A 19,979-nucleotide genomic window follows, 5' to 3' on the forward strand; every position below is an offset into this window, starting at 1 on the left:
AAAGTAAAACATTGTTTAAGGAACCGGGCAAAATTAAGAGGCAAAAATCAGGGATGTTCTGTAAAACCAGGGAAAACTGAGAGTTATGGGCAAAGTTTACTAGTTCTGCAGACTGTCACTGGAGCATGTCTCCAGTAAGAGGTACCATGCTTTTTCAGCAATTGTTTTCCAGTTAATGAAGACAGACATGCATTGATGACCAATTCTATCTGCCCAGCCCATCAAACATGTAGATTATTTATGTATTCATTTTTATTTACTTGCTATCTAGTAATCAGGTAGGCGGGCTGGTCAGAAGACCCTTTTCAGAGACAACCCAAAAGTAGAGAAACAAAAGCAAACTACATAGGTAATCAAGATGCATCCAATGCATGCGAACAAATGCAAAATCAAATGTTTTTGTAGGGCCTTGGAGTAAACACATACTTGTTGCAGATCATTATGTTTGTTAGAGTCTTAAATACAAAGAAATATTGCAGGGATAGAGTTAGCAGTAAAAACAACTTTATTTACGATATTTACAGTATATACATAACGTCCATTTTTCATTTCCACATTTCAGGAAACAAGCAGGATGGCATTAGGATAACAAGCAATGAAAGACCGGCATGCTGTAGGTAGCATATTGCTGAAATTCACCATTTCATTGAGACTGTCATGTTGAAAGTAGCATGTTGTTAGAATTCAGCATTTCACAGTGACTATCTTTATGGAGGTACTATTCTGTTTGATAGCAAATGGTGAGGTTAACCATTGTTCCTAAAGCGCAGACACTCAGATTCCTTGTGCAAGTGTTCAGAGAAGGCTTTTTTGAACTCAGTGAGATATTCCAGGCCCCAGGTAGAGGTCTGTTCCATAATATCAGGCCTTGTTGGGAGAAGGCATGTTCTCTAGTAGCTGTGTTATATGGTGGTCTGCTTATAGCCTTCTTTTGGGTACTTCTTGGGGAATAACCCTTGCCTTGGATGGGTAGTGTCGATCTCAAAGGTATGCAAATGGCCACTGATTCATATTTTGTGAATAAGGTTACAAGGATACATTGACCTGGAAGTCATTTTAGGTCAGGTCTGAAGAAACGTTGTATTTGAACGTGAAAGCGCTAACCAGTTATCTATCAAATAAACTGTTCGTGGTGTGCCAGCCATGGTGTGCTTCTTTAGTCTGCTACAGGTTATTGCCATTTCTTCTTGAGAAGCACCTTGCCTGATAACACTCATGTGTTTTCAGCTGGAAGTAATTTTAGACATCAAAGGAGGTTACAATGGTGAGAGCTGCTGCTGACAAAAGGGCAAATCTGCAAATTTTATTTTCTATGATCTGAACTGTTTGAGAATTGTGTGCTGAGTAAAAGGTAATCAGAAGGAGACCATATTCCACTTTAGGAAAAATATTTTTAATAAGGGAAACGTAGGCTGAAGGGAAAAGTAAATGAGAGGAGTCTAAACATGAAACTGCACTCATTGCAAGCATTCCTAACCCTGGAAAATGCTGACATCTCTGCAGTCACAGAATCCTGGTTCAAAGCTGCAGAGAGCACCCCAGCCTTACCTGGTTACTCATCTTATCATACATTCAGACCCCAAATTGTGGGGAGTAAGGCCAAAGGAGGTGGAGTTTCAATATACATTAAAGACATACACATCTCCAGGCTGGTCAAACAGTACGATGCACAGGAGACACTCCAGGTGCAAATAACCATTGACAATACCCCTATTCAAATCATAGCTAACTACTGGCCCCCAAATTTGACTCAAGATGCCCAATCCACTTATTTGGACCTGTTTGAATCTATCAAGATTCAACCCTTTACCCTGATCTTGGGTGACTTTAACTTCCCAAACATAGATTGGAAGAACTACTCGTGCCAGAATACAAATGCCCAGAGATTCCTTGATTTTGTCAATGCAAATGCCTTGGAACAGCTAGTCGATACCCCCAAAAGGGGTGATAATATCTTGGACTTGGTATTAACCAACATGAGTAACCCCTGCAGCATCCCTACAGTATCATCCTGCCTGGTAAGATCCGACCACAAAGCTGTCACTTTCGAAGTCGCCATCTCCCCCAACCCCCCCCCCCCCCCAGCTAGGATCAGATATAAAAACTTCTCCAAAGCTGATTATAGCCTCCTGAGGGATGGTATAAACAGCTTCACAGCCACCTCTGTAGGAACTGGCACCAATATCCAAAACTGCACCAAAGCACTATACGAGCATTTATATAGATGCATGGAATCAGGACTACCTGACAGGACTAAATCATCCTCCTCAAGGAAAAATAAACCTGTCTGGTGGACATCTGCAATAAATAAACATTATAACAAAAGGAAAAACAATTGCTGTCCAAGACCAAGAAAGAGCAGGTGCCCATTGGGAAGTAATGTCTTAGCCTGAACAAGCAAATAAGAGCACTAGTGAAATCCTCCAAAGCAAACTTCAAGTTCAAATTGGCCACATCTACTAGAAACAATCATAAGGCCTTCTTCACATATGTGTGCATTCTCCAAGGAAGCACCCAGATCTGTTCAGAACTGGTGGTTAAGGATACCACATATACAAATGCCGTAGATGTAGCAAACTTGCTGGCTGATAAATTCAGTGAAAACTTTACCCCTCTGTCCCCCCATTCAGTAAATCAAGACATCTCCAGTACCATCCACCTTCCCCTGATATCTAGGGAGCAGGTCATCACTGCTCTCTCAAAGGCAAATAATACAGCCTCCATGGGACCCGATAATATCCCAGGCTGCATCCTACGTGAACTCAGGCAGGAACTTGCAGCACCAATAGGCACCCTATTCAATCAAAGCCTGAGTAGTAGCATCATCCCAGCTGAGTGGAGGACAGCCACTGTTATCCCTTTACACAAAGGTGGAGCGTCCACCAATTCAGGAAATTATAGAACAATCAGCCTAACTAGCCTGATATGCAAGGCCATGGAATGGATGATCATGGACCTTATTAACAGAGACATTGGCAACCTCCAGACACTTGATCCCACACAGTTTAGCTTTGTCAAGGGGAGATCATGTCTGGTAAATTTGGTCGACTTTTTTGAGACAGTCACCAAAGCCATGGATTTTTTTTTTGTTTTTTTTACAGAAAAGCAGTTAAAACAGCACTAAAAACAACTCAAGTGCAGTGCAAGCTAACACACTTGAGTGCGTAGCAATATTAAAGCAAATACAGTTTAAATAAATGAAATTTATTCAAACTGCATTCTGAACTGAATTCAATTATTGTTTTATTCAACTCTGAACAGTTAAAAATTGCCAAAAATATACTTATCAACTGAGAAGCACTCTCAATCAGAACACAAGGCGATTCTAGCAATTTTTTTTTTTTTTTTTTTTTTTAGTAAAGTGGAAATGGAGAAAGGAGGAACAGAAGATAATTGGTTAAGAACCTAAGGGGTTTGGCCTTCTCAAATGTTCTCTGTGTATTAGGTAGAATGAGCTAATGACACTAGATTGGGAGGAGTGTCTCAGATCAAATTTACAGTAGGGGCGAGCAACTGCAAAACCACCAAGTATAAGAACAAGACAAAAATCAGGAGTGGGTGGGGTGGGAAACTATTATAGCTAGTAGCTGCAGTAGCTAGTAGAAATGTTTATCACAGCAGAAAAACAACCACTAAATGAAAGTTTTAAACAGATAAAGGAGCAAGGAGACTCTATAGAATGCCTTTAACTGCAAACAAATCAGTTATATGGCACACTCCTTAGTAGGAAATCAGAACAAACAAACAGATGTTTAACCTTACACACATTGCTCTGTGTTCTCTAACATAGGAAACTCAATAAACGAAACAACTAGGCCTGGATAGCAGCAGGCCACTATCCAGACTATGTTATCTGACAATGAAAACTAGAATTAAAACAGTATAAAGCAGTACACAAATGCAGTGAAACAGTAAAAAAAATTATGTCAGTGCAGAATCAAGAAGATTAGCTGTTAACACAATCATAAGTGTTAAAAAGTCCAATTCTGTAAAATAAATGTAAGAAATAACTTATTCTGCTCTAGGGGTCTTAGGGAGTGTTGAGTTGAATGGCTAAGACTATATTAAAGCTGTATTTTGGGTACTAGACATTGTAGGTTAGTGATTTAATAACATCAGACAAGTTTATTTTCTACTGCAGTAGTTGATTGTAATAATAATAGTTAAGAAACTCCTGTATTCTACTTATAACATTATACTACAGGGTAAATTCTTGTGTACAAACTAATAATTCTGCCATGCAAACATAAATGTGTATCTAAGATGTTTTAGATGGCAGAGAAGTCTGTTCTTGATGTTACCAACATGCAGAAGGCAGCGTGTATCTTGTGTTGATGGTTATGAGCTAAATATTCAGAAGTCTCAAGTTCACAAGTGTATTACTACTAAAGGACAGACAATTTGTTGAGCATAGTAGCTTATGGACACATTTTAAGTAAATAATTTGCAGATGCTGGAAGAAATCCAGTTATTTTAAAGTATCTTTTTCCCCTTATCTATTCATCTGCCTACCTGTCTATTTTGCATTTGTTAACTAGCGGCCCTTTCCAGCCACAATATTGGCCAAAGGCCAACATACAATGAAAGAAAACAATACAACATATATAAAATAACCAGCACAGACATAAATGGGAGAAGTGAAAGTGTACAAACATGGTACAGATAGCATCATATGCAAGAAGATTTACAAAACTTTGATTTACATGCATAACTTCATTTACAGATACACATAATATTGAAATATAAATAGACATATAATAGTAAATGTAATTGATTTATTTACAGTTAGCCATATAATACCATGGAATGCAAAACAGACATTTAATTAAAGATTGTATTCAGTTTACAATGACAGTACAGCTCAGAAATAATATGTATGGAGAATTAGTTAAATATGCTCTGAAGGGGTGAGGAAAAGAATAATCAAAGCAGGAAAAATGTAGTAAAAGTGCTTACTATATACAAGAAGTGAACATACGATTGTGGTACAAGGGAAGTAAAAGTGCTTACTATATACAAGAAGTGAACATACGATTGTGGTACAAGAGAGGTAAAAGTGCTTACTATACACAAGAAGTGAACATACGATTGGGGTACGAGGGAAGTAAAAGTGCTCACTATATACAAGAAGTGAACATATGATTGTGGTACAAGGGAGGTAAAAGTGCTTACTATATACAAGAAGTGAACATACGATTGTGGTACAAGAGAGGTAAAAGTGCTTACTATATACAAGAAGTGGATATGTGATTCTAGTACGAGGGAGGTAAAAGTGCTTACTACATACAAGAAGTGAACATACGATTGTGGTACGAGGGAGGTAAAAGTGCTTACTATATACAGGAAGTGAACATACGATTGTGGTACAAGGGAGGTAAAAGTGCTTACTATATACAAGAAGTGAACATACGATTGTGGTACAAGAGAGGTAAAAGTCCTTACTATATACAAGAAGTGAACATACGATTGTGGTACAAGGCAAGTAAAAGTGCTTACTATATACAAGAAGTGAACATACAATTGTGGTACAAGAGAGGTAAAAGTGCTTACTATATACAAGAAGTGAACACACGATTGTGGTACGAGGGAGGTAAAAATGCTTACTATATACAAGAAGTGAACATACGATTGTGGTACGAGGGAAGTAAAAGTGCTTACTATATACAAGAAGTGAACATACGATTGTGGTACAAGAGAGGTAAAAGTGCTTACTATATACAAAAAGTCGATATGCAATTCTAGTACGAGAGAGGTAAAAGTGCTTACTATATACAAGAAGTGAACATACGATTGTGGTCCAAGGGAGGTAAAAGTGCTTACTATATACAAGAAGTGAACATATGATTGTGGTATAAGAGAGGTAAAAGTTCTTACTATATACAAGAAGTGAACATACGATTGCGGTACAAGAGAGGTAAAAGTGCTTACTATATACAAGAAGTGAACATACGATTGTGGTACAAGAGAGGTAAAAGTGCTTACTATATACAAGAAGTGAACATACGATTGTGGTACAAGAGAGGTAAAAGTGCTTACTATATACAAGAAGTAAACATACGATTGTGGTACAAGAGAGGTAAAAGTGCTTACTATATATAAGAAGTGCACGTGCGATTGTGGTACGAGGAAGGTAAAAGCGCTTACTATATACAAGAAGTGGATATGCGATTCTAGTACGAGGAGTTAAAAGTGCTTACGATATACAAGAAGTGAACATACAATTGTGGTAAAAGAGCTTACTATATACACGAAGTGGATATGTGATTCTAGTACGGGGGAGTTAAAAATGCTTACTATATACAAGAAGTGAACATATGATTGTGGTACAAGGGAGGTAAAAGTGCTTAATATATACAAAAAGTGAACATACGATTGTGGTACAAGGGAGGTAAAAGTGCTTACTATATACAAGAAGTGAACATACAATTGTGGTACGAGGGAGGTAAAAGAGATTATTATATACAAGAAGTGAACATACGATTGTGGTACGAGGGAGGTAAAAGTGCTTACTATATACAAGAAGTGAACATACGATTGTGGTACAAGAGAGGTAAATGTTCTTACTATATACAAGAAGTGAACATACGATTGCGGTACAAGAGAGGTAAAAGTGCTTACTATATACAAGAAGTGAACATACGATTGTGGTACAAGAGAGGTAAAAGTGCTTACTATATACAAGAAGTGAACATACGATTGTGGTACAAGAGAGGTAAAAGTGCTTACTATATACAAGAAGTAAACATACGATTGTGGTACAAGAGAGGTAAAAGTGCTTACTATATACAAGAAGTGAACATACAATTGTGGTACAAGGGAGGTAAAAGTGCTTACTATATATAAGAAGTGCACGTAGATTGTGTCGAGGGAAGGAAAAAAAAAAGCTATATACAAGAAGTGGATATGCGATTCTAGTACGAGGAGTTAAAAGTGCTTACGATATACAAGAAGTGAACATACAATTGTGGTAAAAGAGCTTACTATATACACGAAGTGGATATGTGATTCTAGTACGGGGGAGTTAAAAATGCTTACTATATACAAGAAGTGAACATATGATTGTGGTACAAGGGAGGTAAAAGTGCTTAATATATACAAAAAGTGAACATACGATTGTGGTACAAGGGAGGTAAAAGTGCTTACTATATACAAGAAGTGAACATACAATTGTGGTACGAGGGAGGTAAAAGAGATTATTATATACAAGAAGTGAACATACAATTGTGGTACGAGGGAGTTAAAAGTACTTAATATATACAAGAAGTGGATATGGGATTCTAGTACGAGGGAGTTAAAAGTGCTTACTGTATACAAGAAGTAAACATACAATTGTGGTACAAGGAAGGTAAAAGTGCTTACTATATACAAGAAGTGAACAGACGATTGTGGTACGAGGGAGGTAAAAGTCCTTAATATATACAAGAAGTGGATATGCGATTCTAGTACGAGGGAGTTAAAAGTGCTTACTATATACAAGAAGTGAACATACAATTGTGGTACGAGGGAGGTAAAAGTGCTTACTATATACAAGAACTGAACATACGCTTGCAGTACGAGGGAGGTAAAAGTGCTTACTATATACAAGAAGTGAACATATGATTGTGGTACGAAGGAGGTAAAAGTGCTTGCTATATACAAGAAGTGGATATCCAATTCTAGTACGAGGGAGTTCAAAGTGCTTACTATATACAAGAAGTGAGCATCCGATTGTGGTATGAGGGAGATAAAAGTGCTTACTATATACAAGAAGCAATTATTGTACAAGGGAGTTCAAAGTGCTTACTATATACAAGAAGTGAGCATCCGATTGTGGTATGAGGGAGATAAAAGTGCTTAATATATACAAGAAGTGGACATGTGATTCTAGTAAGAGGGAGTTAAAAGTGCTTACTATATACAAGAAGTGAAGATACGATTGGGGTATGAGGGAGTTAAAAGTGCTTATTATATACAAGAAGTGAACATACGATTGTGGTACGAGGGAGGTAAATGTGCTCACTATATACAAGAAGTGGATATGTGATTCTAGTTCGAGGGAGGTAAAAGTGCTTACTATATACAAGAAGTGAACATACGATTGTGGTACTAGGGAGGTAAAAGTGCTTACTATATACAAGAAGTGAACATACGATTGTGGTACAAGGGAGGTAAAAGTGTTAATTAAATACAAGAAGTGAACATACAATTGTGGTAAGAAGGAGGTAAAAGTGCTTACTATGTGCCTCCACAGACCCTGGAAATTACCGGCCCATTAGCTTGACAAGCCTTATCTGCAAAGCCATGGAGAGGATCATAATGGACCTCATAAATAAAGACATAGGGAATTTGCAGACTTTGGATCCAACCCAGTTTGGCTTTGTCAAAGGCAGATCATGCCTTTTAAACTTGGTTGACTTTTTCGAAACAGTCACCAAAGCCATTGATGAGGGAAAGGCAGTCCATACAGCCTACCTCGATCTGGCTAAGGCCTTGATACAATACCCACTCGGGTATCATTGAAAACTCATCAGCTTAAATGTTAACCCATACATCACAAGATGGGTTGCAAACTGGCTGAGTGACAGAACCCACAGGGTCAGAGTTGCTGGCGCCATGTCAGACTCAAAGCCTGTCACAAGTGGTGTCCCACAGGGCCTCAGTCCTGGGCCCACTCTTGTTTGGCATCTACTTTTCCAGTACAAGCAAACACAGGAGGTTATGGCTGACAAAGTTTGCAGATGACTGCAAACTGAAGCCATAGTAGAAAACACATCTGACACAGATATCCTTCAGAAGGGTCTCACAGAAGCGGATAACTGGTGCCAGAGCCACGCCTAAAGTTAAATGCCAAAAATGCATAGTCATACCCTTGGGAAAAACAAGGTTACCCCTAGCTACCAAATAGGTGGCAATCCACTGAGCACAGAAGAAGTTATCAGGGACCTGGGGACCCAGGTTGATAGTAGTCTGTCATTCAACACCCATGTAGCTAAAGTAGTTAGGAAGTCCTTCTACATTGCCCACCTTATCATGAAGGGATTCTCATCTAGATCAAGGGAGGTCATAGTCTCCTTTACTCATCACTCATCAGACCAATGATTGAGTACAATGCCCCATTGAATGTATCTGACCCGACACTTGCAGCAGCTGGAGAGGCCACAAAAGTTCCTCACCAAAAGGATAAAGGGTCTCAAAAATCTGTCCTATGCTGCCCGACTGAAAGAACTCCAGCTCTATTCAGTAAACACTTGCTCAGAGGTGACCTTTGCCTAACATACAAGGCCATGTCAAACCCAGATTTGATGAATATGCTTCACCTCAAAAATCTAGATCCATCAGAGCCACAAGGGGAGACTCAAACCTCGCCACGGCTATTAATAGGTCGTGCTGGAGAGATAGATTCATCACCCAAAGCCTCCCTATGCTGTGGAACAAAATCCCGGTACATGTGAGGCAGAGCACCTCGCTGGCCTTGTTCAAGAGAAATCTTGACCAATGGATGGGAGATCACAGATATACCCCAGGAATTACCTCAGTGTCACTGCTCGACAGAGGCACAGCAAAATAATGGGTATAGTTCCCCATACTAAAGGGGTGGCGTAAGCCACAAAACAATGGGCTAGGCTTATAAATGCCCTCGGGCAGATAGCCTAGTATGAACCTATGAACCTATGAACCTATGAACAAGAAGTGGATATGCAATTCTAGTACGAGGGGTTAAAAGTGCTTACTATATACAAGAAGTGAACATACGATTGTGGTACAAGGGAGGTAAAAGTGCTTGCTATATAGAAGAAGTGAACATACGATTGTGGTACGAGGGAGGTAAAAGTGCTTACTATATACAAGAAGTGGATATGTGATTCTAGAACGAGGGAGTTAAAAGTGCTTACTATATACAAGAAGTGAACATACAATTGTGGTACAAGAGAGGTAAAAGTGCTTACTATATACAAGAAGTGAATATGTGATTCTAGTACAAGGGAGTTAAAAGTGCTTACTATATACAAGAAGTGAGCATACGATTGTGGTATGAGGAAGGTAAAAGTGCTTACTATATACAAGAAGTGGATATGAGATTCTAGTACGAGGGAGTTAAAAGTGCTTACGATATACAGGACGTGAACATATGATTGTGGTATGAGGGAGGTAAAAGTGCTTACTATATACAAGAAGTGAACATGTGAGTGTAGTACAAGAGAGGTAAAAGTGCTTACTATATACAAAAAGTGGATATGTGATTCTAGTTCGAGGGAGTTAAAAGTGCTTACTGTATACAAAAAGTGAACATACGATTCTGGTACGAGGGAGGTAAAAGTGCTTACTCTATACAAGAAGTGAACATACGATTGTGGTACAAGGGAGGTAAAAGTGCTTACTATATACAAGAAGTGAATATACGATTGTAGTACAAAGGAGGTAAAAGTGCTTACTATATACAAGAAGTGAATATACGATTGTAGTACAAAGGAGGTAAAAGTGCTTACTGTATACAAGAAGTGGATATGTGATTCTAGTATGAGGGAGTTAAAGGTGCTTACTATATACAAGAAGTGAACATACGATTGTGGTATGAGGGAGGTAAAAGTACTTACTATATACAAGAAGTAGATATTCAATTCTAGTACGAGGGAGGTAAAAGTGTTTACTATATACAAGAAGGGAACATACGCTTGTGGTACGAGGGAGGAGAAGGGAACATACGCTTGTGGTACGAGGGAGGTAAAAGTGCTTACTATATACAGGAAGTGAACATATGATTGTGGTACGAGGGAGGTAAAAGTGCTTACTCTATACAAGAAGTGAACATCCGATTGTGGTATGAGGGAGATAAAAGTGCTTACTATATACAAGAAGTGGATATGCGATTCTAGTACGAGGGAGTTAAAAGTGTTTACTATATACAAGATGTGAACATACGATTGTGGTACAAGGGAGGTTAAAGTGCTTACTATATACAAGAAGTGGATATGCGATTCTAGTATGAGGAGTTAAAAGTGATTACGATATACAAGAAGTGGACATACAATTGTGGTACGAGGGAGGTAAAAGAGCTTACTATATACACGAAGTGGATAGAGGGAGTTAAAAGTGCTTACTATATACAAGAAGTGAACATACGATTGTGGTACGAGGGAGCTAAAAGTGCTTACTATTTGCACGAAGTGAATATGGCATTCTAGTACGAGGGAGTTAAAAGTGCTTACTGTATACAAGAAGTAAACATGCGATTGTGGTACAAGGAAGTGCTTACTATATACAAGAAGTGAGCATACGATTGTGGTACGAGGGAGGTAAAAGTGCTTAATATATCCAAGAAGTGGATATGCGATTCTAGTACGAGGGAGGTAAAAGTGCTTACTATATACAAGAAGTGAACATATGATTGTGGTACGAGGGAAGTAAAAGTGCTTACTATATACAAGAAGTGGATATGCGATTCTAGTTCAAAGTAGTTAAAAGTGCTTACTATGTACAAGAGGTGAACATACGATTGTGGTACGAGGAAGTTAAAAGTGTTTACTATATACAGGAGGTGAACATACGATTGTGGTATGAGGGAGGTAAAAGTGCTTACTATATACAAGAAGTGAACATATGATTGTGGTACGAGGGAGGTAAAAGTGCTTACTATATACAAGAAGTGAACATACGCTTGTGGTACGAGGGAGGTAAAAGTGCTTACTATATACAAGAAGTGAACATATGATTGTGGTACGAGGGAGGTAAAAGTGCTTACTATATACAAGAAGTGGATATCCAATTCTAGTATGAGGGAGTTCAAAGTGCTTACTATATACAAGAAGTGAACATCCGATTGTGGTATGAGGGAGGTAAAAGTGCTTACTATGTACAAGAAGTGGATATATGATTGTAGTGCGAGGGAGGTAAAAGTGCTTACTATACACAAGAAGTGGGTATGCATTGTAGTGCCCCGGCAATCACTGACACACTGGTTAAAACAGCCCTATCCAAAGTCAGAAATACAGCTTCAGTGGGACACAACCTTGTCCTAGGTTGTGTCTTTCACGAGCTCCAAAATGAACTAACCCCTCACCTAAACACACTGTTCAAACTCAGCCTTTCTACAGGCTATGTACCCATAGAGTGGCGCTCAGCAACAGTTATCCCACTCCACAAAGGTGGAGCCACAACGGACCCCGGGAACTATCGCCTATAAGCCTGACTAGCCTGGTCTGCAAGGCTATGGAGCACATCATCATGGAATTCATTAATAAAGATATTGGGAACCTTCAAACATTGGACCCTACCCAGTTTGGCTTTGTTAAGGGCATATCATGCCTCCTAAACCTGATGGACTTCTTTGAGACAGTTACCAAGGCTTTAGATGAAGGAAAGGAGGTCCACACAGCCTACTTAGACCTCACAAAGACTTTCAACACCATTCCCCATTTTGGTATTATAGACAAGCTCACCAGCCTGAACATAAACCCCTACATCATGAGATGGGTTGCCATTTGGCTCACGGATAGAACCCACACGGTGAGAGTTGCAGGCTCTAGGTCTGACTCTAAACCATTTACAAGTGGCATCCCCCAGGGCTCAGTCCTGGGACCCCTTCTGTTCAGTATATACTTCTCAGAGGTACAGGCAAGCACAGGAGGACTATGGCTGACCAAATTCGCAGATGACTGCAAACTGGGGGTCATAATTGACTCTCCAGCTGATACAGACATCCTCCAGAAGGGTTTCACTGAGATGGATACCTTGTGTCAAAATCATGGCCTCAAGCTAAATGCCAAAAAGTGCATAGTCATCCCCTTTGGAAAAAACAAAGTACCTGCAAACTACCACATATGTGGTAGTCCCCTAAATACAGAAAATGTAATAAGGGATCTGGGATCCCAAGTAGATAGTAATCTCTCCTTTGATAATCATATTGCCAAGGTGGCTAGAAAATCCTTCTATGTGGCCCACCTAATTACAAAAGAGTTCGCATCTAGAACAAAAGAGTTTATTGTGCCCTCTACTCATCACTCATCAGACCCATCATAGAGTACAACGCCCCATTTGGGATGTACCTTACAAGGCACCTGCAACAGCTGGAAAGACCACAGAAGTACCTCACCAAGAGGATTACTGGCCTCAAACATATGCCCTATGCAGCCCGACTGAAAAAATTCCAGCTGTACTCGGTTGCATACCGCTTACTCAGAGGTGATATTTGCCTGACATACAAGGCCATGTCCAACCCAGAATTGATGGACATGCTCCACCTAAAAAAAAACAAATCCCCAAGAGCCACATGCTCTAGGGATCTAAACCTTACCACAATGATAAATAGGACATGTTGGAGGGATAGATTCCTGTCCCAGAGACTCCCCATGCTCTGGAACAGGATTCCAATCTACATTAGACAGAGCCCCTCACTAACACTCTTCAAGAGAAACCTTGACGAGTGGATGGGAAACAGAAAATTTACCCCGGGGATCACTGCAGTGGCTCTGCTGGACAGAGGCACAGGGAACTAATGTCTCTGCTGGACCGAAGCACAGGGAACTAATCTAAGGGGGCAGCAAAAGCCAACACATTCTGTCTAGGCTTATAGATGCCCTCGGGCAGATAGCCTAGTACTTACCTATGAACCTATGTAGTACGAGGGAATTAAAAGTGCTTACTACATACAAGAAGTGGATATGTGATTGTAGTATGAAGGAATTAAAAGTGCTTACTACATACAAGAAGTGGATATGTGATTGTACTATGAGGGAGGTAAAAGTGCTTACTACATACAAGAAGTGGATATGCGATTGTAGTACGAGGGAGTTAAAAGTGCTTACTATATACAAGAAGTAGAGAAGTGACTGTAGTGCAATGGAGGGTATAGAAGGTACTGGAGGGAAAGATACAGAGTAGAAGGGTAGTTAATATAGAGATACAAGAATGCTGAGAGAGGTATGCAGGATGTACATTAATGATCTGTTCAAAGCTAGGATGCTGCTTCAAGCCTTTTCAGATTTATTTTGAAATGAGGAATTTTAACTTTTCAAATAAATGAGCTGAATGTGGAAGAGAAGAAAGATGATATACAAATGCAATAGATAGTCTATCACTAGGCATCAAAATTGTTTTTGTCATGTAGGAGTGGCAAGGTGTTTGGTTTGTTATGGCTGTGACAGTGTTTCTGTGTTTATCCAATATCAGTTGATATCTAGGGTATCAAGCTTTACTGTGAGACATTTGTGACTGAAACTCAAACATGCAATTACAAATCTGTGATTTGTTTCTTTCATGTTTAAACATTGAGCTTGAAGTATCACAAAGAACTCTCCTTTTCAACAAGGTACAGTCATCTTGAAGTCTTTTCAAGTGGGGGGGCACAAAAATGTTTTAACAATGAAATAACGAGTTTCAAAAGTCGGTCTTTGGTTGTTACCTCGATACTTGATGTTGCACATCCGAGTTTTGGCCACTAATGTCTCTGTCTTTAGTTATGGAGCTGACTATTTATGGTTAAGCCAAGTAATTTTGTGAAGCTTACATCATTTATGGTTACATTATCCAAAGAAGTAATAGTCAACCCTTCAGTTGTTTGGAAAACAAATGAGGCATTACTTAAGTTTTATTTTTAGTGGAAAAGAGCATGTACTTCATTGTGCCAGTACTCCGCTACTGTCACCTTAAATGAAGCCATGTCTGAAAAGAAGTCTGAATAGAATCCAGGATGGTCTGTAGATTAGAATGGAGAAAGGGAGGGTATGGTTTCTTTAGCAAGAAGAATAGCAGAGTCATCTTCATATGTACAAGTCTGATATTCTAAGCACATTCAACCATGTCACTGATAAAAATGATGAGAATGAGAAGACCCAACACTGAGCCCAGTGGCACTCCGAGTCCATGTCACTAATAAAAGTTATGAGAATGAGAAGACCCAACACTGAGCCTAGTGGCACAGAATGAGAAGACCCAACACTGAGCCTAGTGGCACTCCGAGTCCATGTCACTAATAAAAGTTATGAGAATGAGAAGACCCAACACTGAGCCTAGTGGCACTCAAAGTTTCATTGCTAGAGTGGAACAGATGGCATCATAATACTTGGACAGAAACTTGTCTTCTACTCATCGAGCAAACAACTAATTTGCACTGAGCGAGAGACTACACCTGACTTAGATACTCGTAAGTGACTTGACTGACAGTGTCAAATGCTTTAGATAAATTTGAAAAACTGATTCAACTATCTTTCATTTGATTGCAGTAGAGGAATAAAACCATGACTATGACGCAGGAGGTGATTAACAGTTCGGACACTTGTTGGAACTGCTAGGGTTGGATAAGGATGACATGCTGTCAAGGGTGGCCATTTTTCCAAGCTCCAGTGGAGACCAGGGTCAAAAGGCTGCTGAGATGAGCAAATGGGTAGGTCTGGGAGGCATTGCCAACCTAAGATTTGGGAAAAGACTGTCAAGATGACATCTCATTACTCATGTCAGCCACTTAAGGCAATGCCAGCATGTACAAAGGGGTAGGATAATACAGGCACCTGCAAACAGCAGTGCTAAGTTCCCAAGCTCACTCACTTCCTGCAGGAGACCCTTCACACAAGAGTGGGGTCTGCTGGTCTCAATCTGAAGGGGGGAGTTGAATGACTAGATGAAGTAGCAAACAGTGTCTGTGTATTGGGAGAGTAAAGGTTCCAGAGAAACCACAATGCAGCAGTGCACCCCATAAAACTCAAACAGAATACCCCACATAAAAAATAACTTTCCAAGGCTTGAGTCTGAGCACCTATAATCAGTAGGCTTACAGTGACTTACCTGGCTCAGCCAAGATGTTGTTACATTTGCTCAGGTATAATAGATCAAGGTCTCAGTTGGTCATGGGATGTTGCTCATTTTACAGTAGTACGATATAACACTGCTCACAAGTCTGTTGTTTGTAGCTGATCAAATCTTGCAGCCTCTTGAAGAAACAGAGAGAGAGAGAGAGGTATGATATTGCTTTTCAGTGACTTCATCTCTTCAATATGCAACAACCTTGGATAGAGAATAATAAAGTAAATGAGGGGGATGAGGGCTAAACTACCACGGAGGTGTTGGAAGACTTGCCCAAGGAAAAAGTGGGCCCACATGGACCAACTGCTATTTATATTGTACATTGTTCCCCCCTCTTCTGGTACTTGTACTTTATGTTCATCCCACTTGCTAGTATGTATATGCTAGTCTGCTCACACTCACTAAAATTTAAATTCATAGGTTCATAGGTTCATAGGTAGGTACTAGACTATCGTCCCTAGGGTCTATACAAGCCTAGCCAAAACGGTACCCTGGCTTTCGTCACCCAAGAAAATTATTTTCCTGTGCCCCTGTCGAGCAGAGCCACAGAGGTGATCCCCAGGGTGAATTTCCTATTTCCCATCCAATCATCAAGATTTTTCTTGAAGAGTGCTAATGAGGAACTTTGTTTGATATAGATAGGTAGTTTGTTCCAGAGTATGGGAAGTCTCTGGGACAGGAATCTATCCCTCCAGCATGTTCTTTTTATTGTGGTGACAAGGTTTAGGTCCCTAGAGCATGTAGCTTAGAGTGATTGGGATTTCTTTAAGTGGAGCATGTCCAACAGCTCTGGGTTTGACATAGCATTGTAAGCAGAGATCGCCTCTGAGTAGGTGATATGTGAGAGTAAAGCTGGAGTTTTTTGAGATGGTCTGCGTAAGGCATCTGTTTGAGGCCAGTAATCCTCTTTGTGAGGTACTTCTGTGGCCTTTCCAGCTGCTGCAGATGTCTTGTGAGGTACATTCCAAAAGGGGTGTTGTACTCTATAATGGGTCTAATGAATGCCGAGTAGAGGGGAACAATGACCTCTTTTTTCCCTAGATGAGAACCCTTTGGTGATGAGGTGTGCCACATAGAAGGATTTCCTGACTACTGTGCCAATGTGATTATCAAAGGAGAGACTACTGTCCACCTGGGTCCCCAGGTCTCTTATCACACATTCAGCGTTAAGTAGATTGCCGTCTATGTGGTAGTTCATGGGTACAGAGTTTTTACCAAAGGGGATGACAATGCACTTTGTGGCACTGAGCTTGAGGCCATGGCTTTGACACCAGGCATCTGTCTCAGTGAGGCCCTTCTGTAGGATGTCCACATCATTTGGGGACTTGTCTATGGCTCCTTGTTTGCAGTCATCTGTGAACTTCGTTAGCCAAAGGCCTTCTGTGTTAGCCTGTACTTCAGAGAAGTAGATACCAAACAAGAGAGGTCCCAGGACTGAACCCTGTGGTACTTTACTTGTCACTGGTTTGAAGTCAGATTTGGAGTCTGCAACTTTTACAGTGTGGGTTCTGTCAGTGGAGACAATTGGCAACCCATCTTGTGATGTAGGGATTTATACCTAGTTTAGTGAGTTTAGCTATAATTTCAGAATGGGGGATGGTGTTGAAAGCCTTGGTGAGGTCAAGATAGACTGTGTGAACCACCTTACCCTCGTCTACAGCTTTGGTGACTGCCTCAAAGAAGTTGATCAGGTTCAGGGGGCATGATCTGCCTTTCACAAACCCGAACTGGGTGGGGTCCATAGTTTGGAGGTTACCAATGTCTTTGTTTAAGAGTTCCATGATGATACGTTCCATGGCCTTACAGACCAGGCTCGTCAGGCTAATAGAGCGATAGTTCCTGGGATCAGTGTTGGCTCCCCCTTTGTGGAGTGGGATAACTTGCTGTGCTCCATTCAGTGGGCACAAAGCCTGATGTGAGACTATGATTGAACATGGTGCTTAGGTGGAGAGCCAGTTCATTCTGAAGTTAATGTAAAACACAGCCTGGGATGTTGTCCGGTCCCATGGATGCTGAGTTTTTGGCTTTAGAGAGAGCAGCTTTTACCTGCGTAGTTGTGATTACAGGGACTCTGCATTCTTCCTGTATAGATATGGGCCCTTCAGGGAGTGAGAGGGGGGGGGGTAAAGTTAGCACTGAACCTATCTGCCAGGACATTGGCAAATATCAGTTGGTTCTGTAATTTCCATGCCGTTGTGCTGTAACTCAGAGCAGAGCTGGGTGTTGCCATTGAGATTCTTGACATAGCTATAGAATGCTTTGTGGTTGTCCCTAGAATCAGTGGCAATTTTGTTTTCATAGCTAGCTTTGGAGGATCTTATAAGGGATATCAGCTTCTTACTGAGCCTGACCAGGGAACTCTTCCACTCATGGGATTTTACTCTCTTTTGCAACAGTTTCTTCCTTCTGTTGTAGAGTTTGCTTATGGCAGGGGACCACCAGACTGGCTTCCTTTTTTTGGAGGATAACATCTTGGTTCTGTTTGGGATAGCACGATCCATGCACTTGTGTAAGTGCTTATAGACTGCATCTGTGTAGCATTCAGCAGTCGTAACTGTATTGTCCATCTGCAAGGCGGGATGTGGATATCTAGGGTGATTAGCTTATGGTCAGATCTGACCAATTAGGAGTTGACTTCAGGTGTGGAACACCGGTCACTCATGTTGGTAATGACTAGGTAATGTTGGTAATGACTAGGTCTAGGATATTGTTGCTCCTGTTGGGAGTGTGGATAAGTTGATCCAGGGCATTGGAATTTATGAATTCCAGAAAGCGTTGAGCAAAGGAGTTGGTACATGAGTAGTTTTCCCAGTTAATGGTGGGGTAGTTGAAATTGCCCATTATTAGGGTGTTTGGTTGAACCCTAATATTTTCCAGTATATCAAGGAAAGAGGAGTGGGAATCCTAGGGCATGGTGGGGGATCTGTAGCAAGCTACAATTTGGATTGCAGTTTTGCCCAGAGTTAGTTGCACTTGGATAACCTCGGATGCATTATGCTGAGCAACTAGCCTGGAGGTGTGGATATCCTTAATGAATATGGACACACCTCCACCTTTGGTGTTCCGGTCCAGCTTAGGTGGCCGAAAAGTGTGGTATGAGTTATAGCATGGTAATCCAGGGGTTAGTTAGTTAGGATTAGTAGCTTAAAATTAAATAAACTTATAAACAGACTGACTACCGCCCTCATACATGTTAACACTCTGGCTGTTCACTCAAAATGGCACTGCTGCCTACATGTGCTCTCCATTTATACACACTTGCTCTCACTTTGAAATGCTTCTTAAAGTCACAACACACTCTCTGTTCTACATCCTCCCTCTTTGAGAAATAAGTCGTGCATAGTAATAATGACAACAATCATTGACATGCAATTGTACAGAAATAATCCTTTGACATGTGATTATACAGAACTGATTACAAGTGAAACAATCATGTCCAGGTTGCTGTGTATTTTACACTAGGTCTGGAAATATGACCTGATCATGTGACATAAAAATTAGGACTGGGTTTAGCAACAGGGACTGTCTTTAATGAATGTTCAACTTTAGAGACATCTGGGACATCTTCTGGAATGGGAACAGGTACTGAAACATGTCCTTCAACAGGAACATCGTCTGGATTGCTCTGAGATCTAGAGTCTGTATCACAGGTATGATGCTGCGATATTGATTCAGACATTGAAAGAAAATATCTGCAATTTCTTCTGCATTTTATACCCTAAGATTTTACTAAGTAAGATCTCAGCTCGGCACACACACCTCTCACTTGACCAATTTGGTCAAAACCTTTTGCCGTTTGCATCCTCACTATCTCTCCTTCTTTCAACGGACGAAGAAATCTGCTCATTTTATCATAGTTGGACTCTGGAATGAACGCTTTTTGAATAGTTGGGCTTTGATTGCTCTGGTGTTTTTAGCGTTAGGCACCAGCAAACTGGAACTGATAGGCAAGGTTGTTCTGGTTTGCCTAGATAGAAGTATTTGAGCAGGTGAGCCAAGTAAATTGTCACTGGGTATATTTCTGAGATTAAGCAAATTCAATAAAAACATCAGTATTGTCACACTTTGACCTCTCTAGCAATTGCTTTGCACTTTGTACTGCATGTTCAGTTAGGTTGTTTGACTGTGGGTACTCAGGACTGCTGGTAACATGGATAAAGTCCCACTATTTTGCAAATTTCTGAAATAGCTGGCTGGTAAAGTGG

This window comes from Protopterus annectens, chromosome 1.part1 (assembly GCF_019279795.1).
Source record: "Protopterus annectens isolate FY-2018-M chromosome 1.part1, PAN1.0, whole genome shotgun sequence".
In the NCBI taxonomy this organism is placed as follows: domain Eukaryota; kingdom Metazoa; phylum Chordata; order Ceratodontiformes; family Protopteridae; genus Protopterus; species Protopterus annectens.